Raw genomic sequence first — 20,639 nt, 5'->3', positions numbered from 1 at the left:
TGCTCTTGTCTCCTTTGTAGTAATATGACCAGTGTTTTGAAGTGGACCATCTTAGTACACTGCTTCTGTTACCTTCAGAACGCCCAGGTATGGACTAGGTAGACCTTGGCCTTGTTACTTGAAGATGTGAGCCTAATCCAAGCAGTGCCATTTACCAGCTGTGTGGCCTTGGGTAAATCCCTTCATTCCTCTAGGTCTCGATTACCAAACCCCTCAAATGAGAGTGGTTGTAGCTCTGTGGACCTCACTAGGTTGTTGTGAGGAGAACATGAAGTAGCTCTAAATAGAAGTGCCTGGGGGTGCACCTGGGTGGCTCAGTGGGTTAAGCCTCTGCCTTTGGCTCAGGTCATGATCCCAGGGTCCTGGGATTGAGCCCCACATTGGGCTCTCTGCTCAGCAGGGAGCCTGCTTCCCTCTCTTTCTCTGTGCCTGCCTCTCTGCCTACTTGTGATCTCTGTCAAATAAATAAATAAAAATCTTTAAAAAAAATAAAAAAATAAAGTGCCTGGGACACATGCAAGGAATTACCAGCACTCCCTATCCTTCAGGTATTGGGAGTTGGTACTAGGCAGCTAGGAATAGAAAACACGGTCAATTGTCTGCTGTCTGGTGTTATCATTAGTTTTGGCTCCTCTCCTCTTCCTACTCCAAAACTCAAGATTAATTGCCAGCCCCCTTTCCAATAGGATTTTGTTTTCCTTTGGTAGAGAGGAAATGAGTCAAAATTCACCCCATAATTCCATTTTCAGCAATAAGTAGAGTGGGGTCCCTGACAATCACCCTGCCTACCCCACAGGACAATTGGGAAACTGTTGAGTGGTCATGCATGAAAGAGCATTTTCTAAGCAGTAAAGGACTATCCAGAGAGAAGAAGTCTCCGTCAGAGAGCTCCATGCCTGAGGGATGGATCTTGGAAATGAGTAACTGTACCTATGTGGCCAGAATCTGTGGGACAGACATGCCGCGGAGAGGCGCCAGGTCAGTTTCCAAAAGGCACCGTGGAAACCAGTCAGTTGCATGGAAGGCTGGTGAATTCATGCTGTCCGTGCTCACCTCCCTTTGTACTGACAATTCCTTGGCCGCCTCCAGTTTTGATTTCCCTTGTTTCAACTTCCTGTTCCTGTGTGACTGCTCAGTGGCTCAAGTTAACCTCACTGGGCCAAGTGCTGGAGAAACAGAGACATGTACAGCGTGACCATGCCCCGTGGAGCTCACAGGACAAGGATGGGAGAAGACAGAGGTTGTGGGTACTGGGTGCCAAGTGGTTCCTACAAACTGGAAATGGGACAAGTTTGAAGAGGGAGTGCCCCACAGGGGAAGTCACTGGGGAAGGTTACTGGAGCAGATGGGACTGTGGCTCTGCCTCAGAGGCAGGACTTACAGAATAAATGTATTATGGTCCTCTGTTGTTGGGGGCTTCTAAAATCTGTTTTTAAAAAGACTTTAAAAATGCAATCTGCTGAAAGATCAGGAAGCAGAAATGGAAAAAAACTGGGTAAATAATCTTCTTGGAGATATTCCTGCACTTACCCAGTACTAGATTATCCTAAAACATCAGCTAAGTAGGGATCATCTCCCCAAAAATTGGGGGAAATAATTTGAGGTTGAAAAAACCCTCATCATGAGAACTCAATTGGACTTCATACACTTACTTTATGGGTTCATTTTGGGTAAGAATATACATAGGCCTTAGCATCAGACCATTAATTGGGATCAAACCCTGGTTCTATCTCTTACTAGCTGAGTTAACTTGGGCAGAATTACCTGACTTCTAATAGTTTCAGTTTCCTTACCTGCAAGCTAGGAATTCTAATAGTATCTGGGATACTGGGAGGGATTAAATGACGTATTTGTGTAAAGCACAGTGTGTGGCCCAGAGGAAGCTCTTGCTTATAGAGGAGGGGGACATCATTAGGTTTTCAGCATATAGGGGAGATAAAAACCTCAGTTTAATCTTGACTGCCTCCTTCAACTGCATCATCAGGACTTTCTTGCTTTGTCATATAGTTCTCCCAAACCCTTCAATGATGGGAAATCAATGAGTGGGCTTTCCTGCCCCTGTATATTTTCCCAGATTTTGCACTTGATCAGTAAGTCTATTTTCAGTCCAAATCTCACATGCTCCTTTGGGACTTTTCACCTGATAAACATTCCTTGTATGTTCTTGAGTATGGTATCCATTCGTTGAACCTTTACCCAGAGCTTCCTTGCATGTATATCTGCTCTGTTAGGCACAGTGATGACCTCACCAGGGTCAGACAATGGCTGTGATTTCATCTGATGACCAGTCCATAGGCTAGAACCCAGAGTTTAGCAACTGGCCAAGGCCCAGAAGGCAGTTGGAAACCAAAGAACAGTCCAGCCTGATCGTTTTGAGATGCCTGCCCTTAGGCTGCTATAAATGAGCTTGAGGAATCAAATAGGAAAAGAGAAAGATCATTCCTTTATGTCCCTTCTCCCAATTTTTTGACTCAAGAGTTTGCTAATTTGCCTCCCGTTAAATTAGTGTTTATCAGAATCTCCTGGGATCTACTGAATCAGAATCTGGGATTAAGACCTGGGAAGCTGCACTTTTACGGTTACGCCAGATGTCTGTAATATGGGGATGTCCACAACTACACTTGGAGAAGGGCTCCCTAAACCTCTCTCTCACTGCATGTGAGGCTGGAAGGAGAGGTTGTCCAAGAGGAACCCTCCACTTCAACTAGAGCACCTCTGATTTTGCCTGCTGTGCTTGGTTATACCTCACTGTAGGCTTCCTTCTTCACACAAATTTTCTTCAGCTTTAAAAAATGGTTTTTGATAGCCATTGGTATGGAAAGAGCATTGGATTAGGAGTCCAGGTGTTCAAGTCCCTGCTCTGCCATTTACCAGCTGCGTGACTTGGGCAAGTTGCCAACCTTGATTGATAAACCATTCGAGGAAGGCTCCAGAAGCTAAGGCTGTGGCTGGGCAGCATAATGAACAATTTTCAACAGTCATTCTTCTTTATCTCCCCTTTTCGTACGAACTTTTCCTGGGCATTGCCTCCTCCTATCTCCTTGGGGCACCTCCTGATGATGGAATGCACAGGTAAGCATTCTTGGAGAGTGCCAGCTCACTGGAACCAGTCCCCAGCCAGATCCACCCATCTTCATGGCCGAGCTCCATCTTTCCTTTCAGGCTGTCCTCCCCCTTCCCTCTCCACCATCACCATAGCAACACAGTGGTGTAAAAGATAAAAGAGCTAAGGCATCTAAATATAGTCCGAGTCTCAACACTTCCCGCATGGAGCCTAAAACCTAGGGGGTGACAGCTAGAAGCATCCAAAGGATGAGTGGCAGCCAGGAGGGAGGATGAGTCAAAGGAAGGGTCGAGGATAGAAGAGAAGGGCAGGGAATGGTGATTTACTGAGCCTGCTGCCTGTGTCTTCTCATCTAGGCTACACGCCACCCGATGTGGATGTTATCATCTCCATGTTACTGCTGAAGACACAGAAGCTCAAAGAGCTTAGGAAGTTGGCCAAGGTCACACAGCTGCAAGCATTAGAGCTAAGACTTGAACTCCATAGTCTGCGACCCCAGAGCTTTTGTGTTTTCCCCACCATATCACATACGCAGACGCAGGCACGAGAGCTTGCTGGGGATGCTGCACTGTTTGAGCAGGTCATAGAACCACGCTGAGGACAGAGCTCCACTAAACTATTAGATGGGTTTAGACTCGGTGTGATGGAAACTGGGAGGAGAGGGAAGGTATATGGCTTCTACCCGAGCAGCCCCTAGGTGCTCCTTGAGGGCTGAGGGGAGCAAGAGGGAGTGTTGGTGAGACAGCATTTTCTAGGTGCATGGCACGGAGTGGGAGTGGAGGCCTTTGTCATGCCCTAAAATGGAACTTAAACTGGTACAACAAAGGGCCTGATTAGAAGCCATAAACCAGAGCAGGCTCACTGTGACTCACACCATCACTCATTCCCTCATTCAGTCATTCCACAAATATTTTTATTATGCACCGGACATGTGCTCGACATCAGGGATAGGGACACAATTAAAACAAGTACAGCCCCAGCCCTCCTGGAGCTTAGAGTGGGGTGGGGGGGTGGGGGAGACAAATGAGGAAATAATTACACACTTGATTGCTTCTTTACAACTGTGAAGGGGACAATGATTACCTAACAGAAGAACATTGCCTCCCTGATGGTATCAGTGGAAGGGAAACACAGAAGCTCTTACAAGTGAACAAAATCCACTTAATCAACTTAAAATTTTTTTTTAAGATTTTATTTATTTGACAAAGAAAGAGAGATCACAAGTAGGCAGAGAGGCAGGCAAAGGGTGAAGGAGAAGCAGGCTCCCCGCTGAGCAGAGAGCCTGATGTGGAGCTTGATCCCAGGACCCTGAGATCATGACTGAGCTGAAGGCAGAGGCTTAACCCACTGAGCCACCCAGGTGCCCCAACTTGATCAATTTTAAAGGTGATGTGCATTTTCAAGGTGAACAAGGCGGCTGTCCTTGGCCTTGACCATGGTAGCTTGGCCTTCACCACGGGCCTGTGTGGTCAGCGCACTCAGCAGACCCATTCCCTGCCTTGTGTCTTCACTATAATCACAAAGTCCATACAAACCACACTTTCAAAACACAACAAACTAGGCCCAGATGAAATCTGACAGCAAGGAAACGTATCACGTCTTCTTCCTCCAGCGCTTAGTATCGCCAGCGTGAAACGGAGTGTGTGGTGTGTAGACAGGATGAGTCAGGCTATGGTATTGGCTTCTGAGGGTTCGTGGGAGCGGCCCTGGGAAAGTGTCTGTGAATTAGGCAGGGGCAGGACGGGAGGGAGAAAGCATCAGAGTGAATTTCTGTGGATCCAAAGCCTTAGCAAACTACCTGCAAGGCAGCCAGTCTGGGGGCTACTGTATGAATGAGTTAGAATTAGATAATATAATGTGTGTGGAGCCCTTTAGCTCTTCAGAGAAATGCTGTCTAAATACATAGTGTTCTCATCAAAGATAATGATACAGTTCTCTATTTATAGTGCTCGGCTCCCTACCTGCCGGCTCTTTCCTAGGGATGTGGGGTAGATGAATGGGCAAAGTCTGGAGAATGTGTTTCAAAATCCTTGATTAAAGGCCCTCCAGGCAGATGTAGAATTTTCAGCGCATTATATGACTGTCACTGTTGTTGTGTTTTCTTTTCCCACCCGGAGTGTCACCGCCTTCTGTTCCAGGTGCACAGCTCTGCCTGGCTGTTGGCATGCCCTGAACGTCATGGGGAAGACAGCAGCCCGCAGATGTGCAATAGATACAAACATGTCTTTAACAGAGGGTTCCAGAGGGGCTCCGGGCTGGCTCCCGTCAGCGGGCCCTCGCCTCTCTGTGAACACAGGCTCTCCACCGCAAGGGCAGACGTGTGCACATGTCGCGCTCGAAATGAGTATTGGCTACAGACCTACTGGCCCCGGGAAGTGTTGAGAGGTGGCAATGGAGGAAGACAGTTGTAATGGAAGGGAAACAGACTCGCTTGCACCAAAAGCCAGTTAGCTCACCCCACTGCCAGGCCCACGGAGGGAGGGAGCAGGGTCAGAAGTCATTGGCGTGGGGGTAGGGTGAAAAAGGAACTTGAGTGATGGGCACTGATTGGGACTACAAAGTCAGACTCTTTCATCTCTGGAAAAAGAAAAGGGCGTGGAGGTGGGGGGATTGTCTTCAAGGAGAATAGCCAGGATAAGGCTCTGTGGGCAGTGAATTCACATGCTGCCTCCACTTCGTTGACCTCTTGTGGAGCCCTTTGCCGAGGCCAAGGAGTCTTCAGTACAACACTTGGTACCATTGCTTCCTCCACACAAACCTCCATGGCGATCAGACAGGATCCTTGAGGGTGTCTCTTCGTGAAAGATGGGATGGGATGAAAATAGGCACATGAGCAGCCTCAGCAGCCACGCTGTGTGCTCCTGCCTCAGGGGAAAGCCAAGAGCAGTGTTGGATAGTAGGGAAGGTGGCCCCCCGAAAGGCAGGCGCTTGCACTGGGGCAGCAGGTGCTGCGGAAGGACCATCTCCATCAGCGGAGAGACTTCCTAAGACTTCCTAAGGTCCCTATGCAGAGCTGGGAAATGAGCAGGGGTGCTGAGGAGATGTGAGCCCTCTCCAGGCACACCCCCTCATCTCGAACCGTTCCTCGGGCCAACCACGGAGCTCAGAAAATCTCCAGCCTGGTCCCACACCAGCCCTTGCCCAACTCCCAACCGTATTGTCCTCTTCTGACCTGATCCTGGAGACTAGGGAAGAAGGAATCCTTTTCCTGGTGGCTCTGGCTCTTACTTAAACAACAGACCATGACCACATTAAGTGACATTTTGGACTGCTTACTCCATGCCACTTCCCATGCTCCGAGTTTTACTTCTTTGTCTCAATCCTCTCACAAACCAGGTTTTAGTATCACACCCATTTCAGAGAAGGAAACTGAGACTCGTTGAGAGGAAGTAATTTGCCACGAGTCCTAAAACTCTTACACCCTGAGTCCAGATATCTCTCGCCATAGGGCCCGTGCTCTGAACCACTAATGACAGAGTGACTAATGATTTTCATGGCATCCATCACTGGAAGAAACCGTGGAAAATACACTGCAATGAAGCCATGAGTGGAGTATTGAAGTGACAGCAGAGCCAGGTTCCAGCCAAGGTGACTCCTTTCGTGCATGCGTCGTAGAGGACAGGGGAAGGGAGTTTAGACTTGTTTGGGAAGGAAGGGAGAGGGATTCAAGTGACCTTTTCATAAAAGTAGCCCAGGGGCAACTGGGTGGCTCAGTCAGGGAAGCATCTGACTCTTGATTTTTGGATCCGGTCGTGATCTCAGGGTCATGAGATGAACCCTAGGTCAGCTGCGCACTGAGATTCTCTTTCCCTCTCTGCCCCTCCCTGCTCCTAAAAGGGAAAGAAAGAAAGCAGCCCAGTAACTAGGCTCTAAAGGGAGTTGAGTTGTGTGGGCAAGAATGGAGTCACGGAGACCAGCCACATCTCTGCCACAGCTCTCGGACCACTGGAAGGCTCTGCAGTCCGTCCCCGGCTCGAATTCTGGTTCCTCCACTTAGTACTATTCATTCGTTCCCTGAACAAACGTAGCGGTACCATCTCTGTGCCAGAGATAGTTCAGGTGCTAGTAAATGCGATAGCCCCAGTTTCCGCCCTCTCCGGGCTTGTATTAGATTGGGGGAAAACAGACCATGCACGGATAAACAAGGAAGACAAAACAAACCAGAGTGGTTTGGTGGATAGTAGCTGGAGTCCAATCCCAGGGAGTGGACAGGGAAGTAACATGCACGCTGAGACATTTTAAAAGGACCCGGTCCTAAGAGTATCTGGAGGAAGAAAGATCCAAACAAAGGAAACTGCTTTGGCAAAGGACCCAAGACAGGAATGAGGTTGATGGATTTGAGGAAATAGAAAGCAAACAGAGGAGGACAGAAGGTGAGAGGGGTGGGGAAGCCAAGCTGAGTTTTTGCATCAGGTTCTCTGGGGTGGTTTTGGAGCCCCAAGCCCAGAAGTTAGTTGCCTGGAAACCTATTTGAAATGCAAATTCCCAGGACCCACCCAGACCTTCCGAATTAGAAGCTCTGGGGATGGAGCCCTTGGGTGATTTTGAGTACTAATGTTTCAGAACTCCTGGGCTAAATTATGCTATTTTAATTTTACTCTTAAGTACAAGGGGAATTTACTGAGGGTTTCAGGAAGGAAGTGGCATGTTATGATTTTTTAAAACAAATTTTTAAAAGTTTATTCTGACTGTAGAGAGGAGAATGGGCCGCAACAGGGCAAGCGGGATGGAAGCAGGGAGCTGGGTTGGGTGACTGTCGCAAGGGTCCCATCCGCATGTGACAATGGTTTGACTAGGGCGGCATGGCAGAGAGGAGAGGTGGACCAGAACTGACAAGGTCAGGGAGGCAGAAACGAGGGCCACAGAGAGCTGGCCGCTATTTGTCCAGAGCACAGTTCAGAGGCAATATTCTCCGAGAAGACATTCTGCCCTCCCCCAGTCCCTCCCTATTGTCTAAAAATAGGGAGCATTGCCGAGATCCAGTCTGTCCCAGAGGGCAGGTGCTTCCTCAGCTGCGGGAGGACAGGTGAGGGAGAGTGGTGAGGGAGGGATAGACTCTATGAGGCTCAGGAAGTTGGTGAGCGTCCTGGAAGGCTAAAGTTGTTAGCTCTGGAGAGTGTAGCAGGAGACTTACTGACTGTGCTTTCGAGCTTTCTCTCTCTCTCTCTCTCTCTCTCTCTCTCTCTCTCTCTCTCTCGTGCACACCCAGTTACTGAGTTGAATGAGACCCACAGTTTCCATAGCAAGGGTTGTGTTTTTCTGGTCGTACCATTACCCACAAAAATCCCAAGAGAGAAATAAGGCCTCCCGCCCCCCTTATATAAGCTTGGAGAGAGGGGAGGACCAGGGGAAGGCAGGGAATGAAGCCTCAGAGCCCAGACTCCAGTCTTTTGCTTCCTGACCTTGTCTCTGTCACACAAGAAGGCACCGGATGGCCACTAGAGTTGATTAGGGTTAGGGTGAGGCGAGTCAAGCTTGGGTCCTGTCTTTATTTTAAATGTGTGGTATTTCGTTCATCATGGATTGTTGTATTAATTCTTACTTTTAAAAATATCGCAGTAAAATATGGCTGATGTGGATTACTGGGTCGTTTGGTGTACCCTTAAATTTTGCACCTACATCTTACTTGCCTCAGCCCGGTCCCGTCTCTGGACCCATTGCTCTCTGCTCCCCATCAGCCTCTTCCACTGACCGTCCCCGGAATATCAGAGCTTTAAACACTGGCAAATAGGATTTGTATGCCCCTCACCCTTGTGAAAATGTCAGCTTCTACCTTTAGACTCTCTGTTCTCCAAGAAGTTTGCCTACTACATTCCTGACAAGGTCACCAAGTCCTGTGAAACTTGCTGTGGGCTAGGTTGTCACACTGGAGGGGACACAGTGCTCCGCGCTGCTGCAGCTGAGATGGGGCTAGGATTTAGGCAGTCTGCTCCAACCGTGGACAGCCTGAGCCCCGTTTTGTCTCTAGGTGGTGCAAAACAAGAATTTGCCCTTTGGCTGGTAGAAGAAGGCGAGAACTGGAAAACAGTTCATGCAGGAGTCTGACAGGTAGAAATTGTTGACAACCCCGCTGTGGCCCACAGCACAATACACTCAGATGGTGACAATGGCTGACAGTGACCCGTCTGCTGTTTTCTCGTTCAGAGCCGCTGCTCTGCGCACAACCCCAGGGGGCGGCATTTCCGTTGACTGGCATGAGAACAGAGCCCACTGCTCTGCCTTCGTTTAGTCCCTGATTGATTCAGTCAAGAAAACCTCTATAGAATAAGCACATTTTCCATGTAGTTAAGTCTCTAATTGAAGGATTTTTTCTAACCAGCCCAGGGACAGGAATCTTTCCTGAACTTGCTATTCACTGGGATCTCTAGAAATTATCCACCAGCAGTACGGGCCGGATACGTGCTCTTGTGGACAGGGCATGAAGGTGGCAGTATGGAGCCTCGATAATGTTTGACTAAAGTCCTTAAGAGCTGGTCCCTCTCGCTTCCTAATTATTAGAAGGTTTTTCTTGTACCTGAAGTTCGTGTCTATAAGATATGGTCTTCTCCACTTTCTGCTTGGATCACAATCACTCTAGAAAATGAGATACCCGAAGGCACCTGGGTGGCTCAGCCGTTTGAGCATCCAGATCTTGATCTGGCTCAGGTTATGGCCTCGGGGGTTGTGGGATGCAGCCCTGTGTCAGGCTCCCGGCTCAGCCCAGAGTCTGCTTGAGACGCCCTTCTCCCTCTGCCCCTCCCCTAACCTGTGTGCGCATCCTTGCTCTCTCTTTCAAGTACATAAAGAAAATCTAAAGAGAGAGAGAAAAAAAAAATGAGATGCCCACTGGAGAGGGAAAACAAGACAGAGAGATTCAACATCTCCAAAGCCGTTAATCAGATAACCAGCCACTTGGTCTCTATGGTGCTGGGAGTACACAGGTAAATAAAATGATTTTGTAGATGATTCTCATTGCTTTTCCAGGAAGGGAATTTATCAGCTTCAGGATACAGAAGGCATTTGTTCCCAGACCATTGGTAGGTTTGTTTGTTTTACTTCCCCTCTTGACTTAGAAGCAAGTGGGAAAGAATTGGAGCTGTGAATCGTCCTCCCTTTCCCAGACCCCACTCAGTTAAGGAGAGGCAGGGCAAATGTGAGGGCCGTACAGGACTAGAAATAACCAAGTCACAAGTAGAGCCTAACCCTGTACAATTCCACTGCTCTGGGGATCGGAAATCGGATGCCCCTTTGAGAATAAGTGAGACTGACTTTCTTTCTTTCTTTCTTTCTTTCTTTCTTTCTTTCTTTCTTTCTTTTTTTAAGATTTTACTTATTTATTTGACAGACAGAGATCACAAGTAGGCAGAGAGGCAGGCAGAGAGAGAGGGGGAAGCAGGCTCCCTGCTGAGCAGAGAGCCCAATGCGGGACTCGATCCCAGGACCCCGAGATCATGACCCGAGCCTAAGGCAGAGGCTTAACACACTGAGCCACCCAGGCGCCCCTAAGTGGGACTTTCAAGGCCAGACTCTCCTGCTAACCTAGAGTGGAGCTTCCCAGCCCTCACTCCACCCCATCACACCCCACTCACACCCACACTACAAATAGTAATATGAAGCCCTTCCCACCACAAGGCAGCAAAGAGGGAGAGGAATCTATCCCAGCTTAAAGAAAAGAGAGCACTGTCGTCCTGGCAGAGAAGTTGTAACTAGACAATGCATGAGCACATTGATTTTCCACATGTCTGAGCACACACTCAGAAACATACAGCACTCTCTTTGCATTGGGGGCTGGGAGGAATGGTCTAGCTTAGGAGCTTCCTTGAGGTTCCCGCTTTGTTCAAACCGAGACGGGTTGGAGCGATCTGAGGAAGGGTGTTGATTTGCCATATTAAGATAATACATTTCCTAGAGCTTACTGTGACCCCCTACTTGCATGGAAATTCCGCACAAGCCAAGGGAAGCAGCAAAAGGGATGTTTTTCTGTCCATGTTCCCATCATAGGACTACAAGCTTCATGAGAGCAGGAACATACTTCCGATATGTAACGACTGGGTGTGTAACCGGGGTAGTGAGTTGTATGATTCCTTGGTCCTCGTCTTCTCCAAGGAAAGAGGGACTTGATAGAGTGAAAGTAGCAAAGGTTTTTTTTTTTTTTTTTTTTTTTTTTTTAGCAAAAGGAGACAGCTCACCCCAGAGGCAGAGGAGCAAGAGGAGAGGAGGGAGGCAGCATGCTGAGCTCCTCATTGTTATTTTCTGGGGGTTCATTTGGTCTCCTCCCTCCCATCCTGTTACCATAGTTCCACCCATGAACGTGTCTTGGTTTCTTCCCCTCTAAGCTTTTGTGCAAGTTTATGGTCGTCATCTGCCCACTAGCCGCTAAGACAACCCACAGGGTGGGGGTGGGGGACCAACCCGCAATGCAAATGGTATTACAGAGATATTATAAGAGCTTTGGGGTTACTAGCAGATAAGGTCTTCCTTAAGTGTGCAGGTTCCAAAGCTGGGGCCGTCTCTGTTGCCCTATCTTCTGCTTATCAGTCTGGGCTAAACGGCAAAAAGGGTTGGTCTAAGGGAGATGGGGCAGTTTCTGGTGGAGATCGTCCCTGGCAACTGTCCCTTTGTTATCCTCCTTTCTCCCTGGCTGCTCCTGTCTATCTAACTGCCTACTCTAACAGGTTAGGAATGGGTGGATGGATGCGTCATGGACCATGTATCCAGTAAGCACTGAAGAGGAACCAAAGAAGGAGAGAGGGACAAGACATATTCTGAGCCTTTGAAATAGAGCCTAGCTCAGGAGGCAAGATAATGATGTATGAAGGCAGTATGGACTGCATCAGGCTGTAGATGACTAGATTAGTGCAGTAGTCAGAAGGTCAGGAACCCATCATGCACTGGTTGTGTAGGAACATCCTTAGATCTAGGTGGTATCTAGATTCTATTTGAATGGAGTAAGGGGCACCTGGACAGGTAGAGAGGAGGGCAGACCATCCCAAATGCTTATAGGGCCCTTTATGTCCTTGACTCTGCCTTCTCTCCAGACTCATCTGTTCCCCTTCTCCCCCCTCTCTCTTGGTGCTCTAGCCAAACTGAACTCATTTCATCCCCTTGAAGCCACCATGTATTTTTTTTTCCACCACCAAGACTTTGCACAGGGCGTCCCCTCTCTCTGGAAGACTCTTTCTTCTCCTTGTGGCCAAACCAACTTGACTCATCATTCAGGCCTCTGCTGAAATACCTCTTCCTCTGGTGAGGCTTCCCTGATTTTATTCTTCACCACATGCCTCCTCAGCTCTGTTCTCCCCCTATCATCACACTGAACACACTTTACTGTGATTATTTCATTACTTATCTGCCTCCCTGCTACAGAGAAGACTCTTTGAAGTCGGAAAGTCTTGCTTGAGAATCATGTCTGCCATGCATTAGGAGCTTCATAAATACTTAGTGAATGAAGTATTTTATTATGCAGTTTCATTGTGTGGTATCATCATTAGGAAGGAACGGATGGGTGGATGAGTGGGTGGGTTGATGGAGTGATGGGTGTAGGAGGAAAGGGAGAGAGGGAAGGAAGGAAGGAGGAAAGAAGGAAGGTCTCCAGGATAAGCAGAAGTATGGCATGTTTTGAGCATAATGAGAATTGAAGTGTAGACTTTGGTCAAGCATGAAAAGATAAAGTTGAAGAGATGGGTGGTTGGATGGATGGATGGAAGGATGGATGGATGGACATTACAGAGAGCTTCTAATTCCTGGGATGAAGGGTTCAGTTTTTATCCTAGGAAAGAATGGAGAGAATAAAAATCTGTAATTTAAAATATTTTCTACCTTGTAGAGCTGACCTGCAAATCATGACAGCCTTCAAAAGGAAGGGTGCCTATAAAGATTTTATTTGTCAGAGAGAGAGAGAGAGAATCACAAGCAGGGAGAACAGCAGGCAGAGGCAGAAGTAGGCACCCTGCTGAGCAAAGAGCCTGATGTGGGACTCGATCCCAGGACCCTGGGATCATGACCTGAGTCGAAGGCAGACACTTAACCAACTGAGCCACCCAGGCATGCCAAGGGTGCCTATTTTAGAAGACTGCTTTTCTAAGAAATAAAAATCCCCTCACTTTGCCCTGACCTTTGGGAGACAGAGTGAGTGGCTCCTTTGAGGGGTTTTGGTACCACTTTGCCTCTGACCCTATCCTGAAGACTAGATCTGTAATCATACAGTCATGTGAGATGCACTTTTCCCTTTAGCCACGGGTAAGAAGCTCTTCAGGCATTGGGAAAGTGGATATTTGGGAGAGCAAATGAGTCAATCATGAGTTACAGTGCCCAGTATGAGCCCAGACATTCCAGAATGACCACCAAGTCCTCAAACATGTGCAGGTGTGTGTGCCCATGGACAGGCCCAGCAGTCACATCTTAACTGACAGTGGAGACAAAGTGTTCATACAGTTTGCTCAGAGGAAGCTCTATCTTTGTGACTACAGGTACTTATAACTATGAAGAAGCTGCAGGCTGTAGAGGGCTTATCAGAAGGGCCCAGAATAGATGCCAAAGCAGCAAAGATCACATGCATACTCCTTCACATGCACCCAAACACCCCTCCCTCCCAATTTGTACTCCCTGTGCCTTCATCCTCCCACCCACCTGACCACCCCTCCTTGTGCCCCCCGAGTTGCAGAGAGTTCTTCAGTGAAATCCATCTCTCTGCCTCAGCCTGTCCCATATTCCTGCTGGTTCTGGCATGTGTATGGAATAATGAGTGAATCACACAAGAGTCTGCCAAGCAGGACTGCTGCTTACAGTTGTGCATGTTGTGCACTGAATAAAGACCCTTGAGTGGAAAGCTAACAATCTAGCCAGTTCTCTCCATGCCAAGCCCAGCATCCTGATGCGTTGCTGTGCAAGTTGGAGAAAAGCACCCTGTCCTTGCCAGGCTCTGCATCTCCAGGGCTGTGTCTTTTCTCAACTTTGCACAGAGGTGCTACATAGCCTAGCAGTGGCCCTGCCATCAGGACAGAGTATTATGATTATAAAATAGATACGGCAAGACAGTTTCAAGAGATCATCTGGCTCAGTTCCTGACTTTGTGAAATGAACAAGCCTCCCATATTGGTTGTCTATTGTTGTATAACAAGTTGTCATAAACTTTGAGGCTTAACACAATATCTAGTTATCATCTCTGTAGCTCTGAAGTTCAGGTCTGGTGTGGCTAAGTTCTCTGTTCAGGGTCTCACCAGGCTGACATCAAGGCTGGATTGGGATCCTATGTGGAAGCCAGGAGGAAATGTCGGCTTCCAAGGTCATTCAGGTGGTTGGCGGAATCCAATTTCTTGTGGCTTAAAGCCTGAAGGTCCCAGTCCTCGCCGTCTGTCATTCAGGGAGCAGCCTGCTGCTAGAGGCCACCTGCATTCCTGCTCATACGACAACCTTCATCTTCAAGCCAGAAACAGTGTGTTGAGACCCTCTCATGGTTCGACTCTCCGGCTTCCTCTTCTTCTTGGGCCCAAGAAAACTGTCTGCTTTTAAGGGCCCAAGTCCTCTCTTGCCCACCCACGTTCCTTTTACAAGCCAAATCTTTGAGTCTTTTTTTCCCAAAGGATTGTTTGGAGAAACACATTCACCTCACTGCATCAAATAGTTGCCCATTTTGAGGAAACACTAGCAAGGACAAAATCATTCCAGGATCAGAATCCATCAGAACCACCTTTTGTCATCCTAACCTCTCTTAAACATTTTTAGTAGAGTCTGACACTGTCTGTGGTGTGCTGGAACTGGCTCCTGCTAGTTTGTGAGAGCAGATTGTTAAATGTTTAGGAATTTTGCAAGATGGTCATTAAAAGCTTAGTTGCCTGAAATTGACTTACAGTGGGTATTTACGCTATGGAAGGCATAAACCCTAAATCAGAGTTCCTTTCCCCCCTCCCCAGAGAGCTGGTCTACCAGTACCTCCACTGGGTGTAGACCTTTACAGGTCATCTACCTGACTCTGCAGCAAGCAGGAATCCTCTCCATGGCCGTTTTCACGCATGTTTATCATCCTGCTTTTTAATACCACCAGGAACCGGGCAGCCACTCCCTTATATGCCACTTCATCTCATTGTTGTCATGGTCTGTGCCGAGTAGAAGTCTGCCTCCCTGCCAATGGCCACAGTGCTTTGGAAGCAGCGTCTGTGACAGCCCCAGGACCACGGAGCGGTGTCGTTGTCTGCAACAGCTGCCTGTCCCGTGGATCCACACTGCAGACCTCACTTAGAAGCACGGTCTTTAGAGCCACACTGGGTTCACATCCCAACTCTGCCGCTTACTTAGCTATGAACTTGGGCAAGTCTCTTAGCTTTTCAGGGCTTCCGGTTCCTCATCTACACACTGGGGACAAAAGCAGTACCTACCTCACTGGTTATGGTGAGGCTCCAGGGAGCTCATACCTGCAGAGAGAACAGCACCTTGCCTGGCAGGTTCCTGACTACCGGTTTGCTGCAAGGATGAAATTACTTAATGTACATGAAGTGCTCGAGTAGCACAGTGCCTGCCTCGGAGTAAGCACTATATAAATATTAGCAAATGGATTTGAAACATGGTTTGCAGACCCTTCATTGTACCAGTCACCCTACTCTGGGTGCACTCTGCTGTCCCTCCCAGAATACAGCATCTTAGAGGACCTACTAACTCCAGCCTGTGGCTGAAGTGCTACCCTTCCATTCCAGCCTCCTTCTCCCTGACGGGTGCTGGCATTTCAGCAGCTGTCTGATTTTCCCTCCGTTTTTAATAGCATCAGAGAGAGCTCTCCAAGGAGTCTTGAGCCCTAGACCAGCAGCATGGGTGCCTCCTGGCTGCTTGTCAGGAACGCAGGATCTCAGGCACACCCCAGACCCACTGAATCGGAATCTGCATTTTAACAAGATCCCCCAGGAGGCAGACATATGCACATCAGAGTTTGAGAGGCACTATTTTGGGGGACCCTATGGACATCTATTTTCAAGAGGCAATCACTTGGGGGCATCCTAAATCTTTTCATGAGACAAGGAACCTCTCCCCTAGACCTTGGTAAGGGCCAGGGGAGTGTCAGTGTCAGACTGTCAGGGTGTGGTTGGGGATGGGAGGGGCTTTTCTGCCCTGAATTGGGGCCAGAAACCTGCTGGGGAAAGAGAGGGGGGTCCGCTGGTGCCTAATAAGGAAGACTACAAGAACCCAACACAGAATATGAGGCTTCTGAAAGCTCCCATAGAAAAGCTTACAGGTCCACGCCCGCTGTCCTCCAGGCCCAGGTAGAGGGAGCTTTGTGAGTTGTGAGCAGGCCTGGAGCACCTGGGGTAAATTCAGAAACGATGAGAAAGAACCCTTCTCGATGGGGAAGAGTCATTTCATAGAAATCCGAAGGGCAGCAGTCACTAAGTTAGAGATTACTTAGCGATTACTTCTAGAAAGGGAGGGCCAAAGGGTTAGCAAGCCCCCTACTCCCCGGCGCAGTACCCAGGCAGAGCCACTTAGGAACCGAATTTCTCCCCTGCTGCCTCCATTTAAATGGGAGAATTCTGTGGTTCCTCGCTGTGGCACAGCTCAGGAATGGCGTCCAGAGTTTATCCGCCTGCTTGCATAAAATAAGCTGTAGCAGTAATAAGGGACGTTTGCTAAAATCCCAGCTCCACTGTGTGCTAGCTGTATGACTCTAGGCAAGTGACTTAGCCTCTCTGAGCATTTGTTTTCTCATCTTTTAAAGTGCAAGTAATAATTCCTATGTCAGATGGGGGAAGTAAGGATGAAATAAGGAAGTTCTTATGGTGTTGAGAATGTAAATGTGTATCTTATCTCAAATCCCTTTCCCGTGTAAAGCCAAGTCCACAGGGCCCTCCTCCAGGGTAGTATTCATCCATTCTACAAATAAATGCTGCTTCCTCTCTCTCTTTCACCCTCAGGGAACTCAGTGGCTAAAGAGCACCCTTCCCTTTGCAGTGTCCTGAGGACGAGAGGCCTGGTTTGGAATTGGGTGTCCTCAGTGCAAAGGAATGTTCTGAGAGGCCAGGCAGGCAGACCGGAAACGGGTTTCCTGATCCCTTCTGGCTTGTTGGTGGGAGAGCTCCTGGGAGCGTCTTTTCCAAGCAGTAGCCCTTCAAGCTCGGGAGCGCTGCCCGCGTTGGTTCCTCCCTCAGCAGAAGGCTGGGAGGAGAAGCAGGGCAGGTCAACACCTTGCCTTGGTATGGTTCAAAGCTCCCAGCCAAGCCCCATGAATTCAGTCCCCCCGTGTTGCTGGAGAGCGGTCCTGTAGACAGACAAATGGAGTGGGCTCATCAACGGACGGTAGAGTTGGATGACATTGGGCTTCTGGTCTCTTTGTCCCACGGGGAATCCCTGGGCATTATATCAGAAAAGCCTTCAAAGCAATGTTTTATTGTTCCTAATGAGTTTTTGCTGCAGAAAGGCAGGTGTGTTCTCAGCTGTGTCAGAAATTCACCTTCAGTCCTTCAGCAAATCATGGTCAAGGTCCTTCTCCACGCCGGCCACTAGGACCGTGACGGCAAGTGAGACAGTTTCCCTGTGCTTACATTCCAGTGTGGACAGACAGACTAGAAACAAGAAAGTTAATAAACCAGCCATTTGCCTTCAGGCTGTGATTGGTGCACTAAAGGGAATGAGCAGACGGAACATAGAGGAGGGTGACCCGTGGTTGGGGGGGGTAGAGACAGTGAGCAGGAAAAAGACACAAGGAGGTCAGGTGCCCATGGAGGGCCTCTCCTAGGAGGTGATGCGTATGTGGAGACCCAAAGGATGAGGATAGCACAGACCCAGGCACAGAGAACAAGCAAGGATGATGCCTCAAGTGAGAAGGGTCTTGATTTAAGGAATAGAAAGGCCGGTGTCGGTGGGACTCCCGAGCAAGGGGGAAACGGTGGGAATGGTCAGCAAGGTCACCAGCAGCTGGGACATGTAAGATCCTCTAGGCCATGGTAAGGACTCTGCATTTATTCCAATGATAATGGTGGGATGGGACTTGGATTGTGTTTTTAACAGACCGCCCTGGGTCATTATGGGGGGAAGGAATTGAAGGAGGGGGCAAAGGCCAGAATATCTCTTACAGAGTTATTACGAAGTCCAAAGGAGAGGCAATGGTGTATCGATCGGGGTCTCAGTAGCAGACGGAAATATGACAGCAAATTACATTAGGGTTGGGGTGGTGTTGGGGGAAAGAGTGAGGAAAAGGAAAGAATCAGGGGTGATTTCCGGGTCTGGATAGACCACGTTGCTGTTGACTGAAATGAGGAAGAACAAGTTAGGAAAGAGAACTCAAGACCTGGCTGGTGACTCTCCCTTAATTTAAATGTCCTCGTGGCTTCATCAGAATTGAGGACTTACTTGGTTTTCAAGAGCTGGAAGAGAAAGGGTTTCTCTAGCTCCAGGCAGGGTCCAAATGGAGGTATTGCCATCCCCATGACTGATCCCAGCGAGGGAGTCAGATACCCCATCTCCTGCACTCCTCCGGCCAGGGGGTCCGCCAGGCCCACCTCAGTTCCTCGGGCCACTACTACTGTCTGTCCTCGTTTCCCTGTCTTCCGCTGAGTTATCGATGACATCTCTTATTCTCTTCATCTATTCTCTAAAACTCACAAGCACAAGTCACAGACGGTCCCCAGACGCAGTCCGTCCAGCCCAGAGCTTGTCACTGACAGAGACTCAAGGCCGGATTTTGAAAAACCGTGTGAGTTGCTGTCTGTGCTCTCACCTTTAGCATTATCAGCCCCTCCCCAACCCATCTAGGACGGATCGTCCTGCACTATCCAGTCCTTCCTTTTTTTTTTGTTAAGATTTTATTTATTTATTTGACAGGCAGAGATCACAAGTAGGCAGAGAGGCAGGCAGAGAGAGAGGAGGAAGCAGGCTCCCTGCTAAGCAGAGGGTCCGAAGCAGGGCTCCATCCCAGGACCCTGAGATCATGACCTGAGCTGAAGGCAGAGGCTTTAACCCACTGAGCCACCCAGGCACCCCTATCCAGTCCTTTCTTGACCTGACTTCCATTTCCGGCCTGTACCCCTTCTTGAGCCACCCGTTCTATCTGTTGATCTCCCCTTATTTTCTGACTTAAAGACTGGAGATGGCAAGAGTCCCTCCCATACTACTCTCAACCCCCCACATCGGGGTCCTGTTGCCCTTAGTAATAATGGTTGTTATTTATTAAGTGCTCACGAGAGAACCTGTCCCCACCAAGTGCATCATGTGCATGATCTCATTTAAGAACGCTCTGAAGTAGGTGTTCCCTTAACAAATGAGACTTGAAGAGCTTTAGCTGGTTGCGCCGGGGTCACCCAGCTAGTGAGAAGTGGAGGCCGGATCTGACCCCAGGTCCTCAGTCTCTAGTACCAGGGCCGCTGCTTTCAAGGAAGAAAGTCAGAGGCTGAACGCTCACGGTTTCCGTGTTGGCCAGCCAGCTTTCGCTGCGACGGCAGTGGGTGCGGCAAGTGAGGACAGTTTGGCGTCTCTAATTTTGAAGCCACGGACTGGCGGGTGCTAGGGTGTGTTAGTAATCACTCTTCATTCACCTCGGGAGCCACAAGCCCGCATTGGTTCTCTAGGTTCAGCAGCGTGGACGAGGGAAACTCTGTTGCCATCCAACACGCTCGACGGGGACTTAGGAAAACTTGGGTGAGCAGAGAGGTTGTTCCAAGTCAGAATGTAAAGATAGTCCTACTTTATGTATGTGTGTGTATATATATATACAACATATATATGTGTGTGTGTGTATATATATATATACAACATATATACATATGTGTGTGTGTGTGTGTGTGTGTGTATATATATATATATATTTTTTTTTTAAAGGGAGGTGCAGAAGACCTCAGCCTCCTCAACAAAGGGTCCACAAAGGGCAGGCCTGTGGCCCCCTCAAGTCTGCGAGGGTGCACGCCCCATGGGCAGCTGGACAGGGCTCCTGCATGGATCTCTTCGTCCCACTGCTGAGGGGAGACTCAGCTCTGGGCACACCCCTCCAGCAGTGTCCCACACCCTCTGTGACCGGCCTCAACTGGAGTCTGGTGCTGGAATGTCCCCATTATTAAGCAAAGGTTGGGAGAGGCCCAGGTCCATCTTTGTTTTTAAAGCTCCTAGTAATAGGAAGGAAGGAAGGAAGGAAGGAAGGAAAATGGAAATCAGGACTACAAAAATTGGTTTATGTTTTTCATTGTTTAGCACCTTTTAAAGATTTATTTTTTTTAATTTATTTGACAAACAGAGATCACAAGTAGGCAGAAAGGCAGGCAGAGAGAGAGGAGGAAGTAGGCTCCCTGCAGAGCAGAGAGCCCGATGTGAGGCTCAATCCCAGGACCCTGGGATCATGGCCTGAGCTGAAGGCAGAGGCTTTAACCTACTGAGCAACCCAGGTGCCCCTGTTTAGCACCTTTTAATATAAAAATAGTATAATTGTGCTAATCGCAAGGTCACTATAGGATTTGTAAGGTAACTGGGGCTCAGAGTGCCCTAGAGTTCATGTAATCCGGTTCTTGCCCCCGCTGAGGCTTCAGGCCTCATCCAGAGGTAGCTTACAAGCTTTTGAAGCCCGCTGTGAGTTCCAGAATGTGTGACTTGAGCCGCCTGGCCCTCCTGGCTTCCCTATGGTAGTCCC

Source organism: Lontra canadensis, unplaced genomic scaffold (genome assembly GCF_010015895.1).
Source record: "Lontra canadensis isolate GAN:19392208 unplaced genomic scaffold, GSC_riverotter_1.0 scaffold343, whole genome shotgun sequence".
In the NCBI taxonomy this organism is placed as follows: domain Eukaryota; kingdom Metazoa; phylum Chordata; class Mammalia; order Carnivora; family Mustelidae; genus Lontra; species Lontra canadensis.
This window is presented reverse-complemented; position numbering follows the sequence as displayed.